A 1,304-nucleotide genomic window follows, 5' to 3' on the forward strand; every position below is an offset into this window, starting at 1 on the left:
GTGCCGACACGAGGGAGGGGGTTTCTAGCTACTTCACACTTTGCTACGGTGAACCTCGGTTTGGGGGGGGCATGCATTCATATATAGCTTAGGATTCCCTTCGTGCCGACACGAGGGAGCAGGGGGGCTGCTAGCTACTTCGCACTTTGCTAGGTGAACCTCGGTTGAGGGGGAGGGGGCATGCATTCATAGCTTAGGATTCTCTTCGTGCCGACACGAGGTGAGGGTCGGGGCAAGCAATACCGTGCGCTTTGCGTGAGAGGTGCCACATCGAAGTTACATTTGGTATTTGAAAATCAAACCACCCTTTTGATACATAAATTGGTCCACATGCAAGTGTTTTCGTGTTCTGACCCTCTCCCGCGTCATTTTTCGCCAAATTTATGAACATTAGATAAGTCGGATGACGCAACACAAACGGTTCACTCAAACTAACCGTGTGCCACGCCGGTCACTACAAAAAAAGACACATCCGTGACATTTTGGGCCGAACGATTTTTTTTCTGTCATACATATGACACTTCTATGACGATAATTCTGACAAAACCCGGTATCATCATAGATGTGGTGGGCTCCTACTTCTATGAAAAAAAATCATGACAGAAAATGGGCTTTTCATCCTAGGCGGGCTGGAGACGCAGCTGCATGACATTCTTTGGGCTGTCCATGACGGAAAAAACCGTGGTAGAAGCGAGGGGGAGGAAAATTTCGGGGAGTTCCCGGTTACGGTGGGAGGTCGGGGGCCGAGCGATGCGCGTTTCTCTCGTACACGTACGCGCGTGTGTGTGAGGCGTTGGCTCTAACTGAACCCGAGCGAGGCGTTGGGCTCTAACTGAACCCGAGCGATTGCACTACAGGCTACGCGTTACTGAACCCGAGCGATCGATCGATGGCTGTTAACTGAACCCGATCGAGCGATTCCTTCGCTACTGCTGCTAACTGAAGCCGATCGATTGGATGAACAGTGAGCATTGCGGGGGAGGGGGTTGGATGAAGAGTGAGCGGTGGCGTTGCCTCTGGATGAACAGGACCCCGTGGTGTGGTGGAGGGCTTGATGAACAGTAGACGGTGGAGGGGTGCCCGTGGAGGGGTGGTTGAACAGGACCCCGTGGTGTGAGGGCTGGATGAACAGTAGACGGTGGAGGGGTGCCCGTGGAGGGGTGGTTGAACAGTAGCTGGTGGAGTAGCGTGCGATGGAGGCTGGATGAACAGGAGCCCGTGGAGGCTGGAGGAGGTCGACGGTACCCCGTGGAGGCTGGAGGAGGTCGACGGTGGAGATGAACTGTATCCCGTGGAGTCCCGTT

Source organism: Triticum aestivum, chromosome 7D (assembly GCF_018294505.1).
Source record: "Triticum aestivum cultivar Chinese Spring chromosome 7D, IWGSC CS RefSeq v2.1, whole genome shotgun sequence".
Classification (NCBI taxonomy): Eukaryota; Viridiplantae; Streptophyta; class Magnoliopsida; order Poales; family Poaceae; genus Triticum; species Triticum aestivum.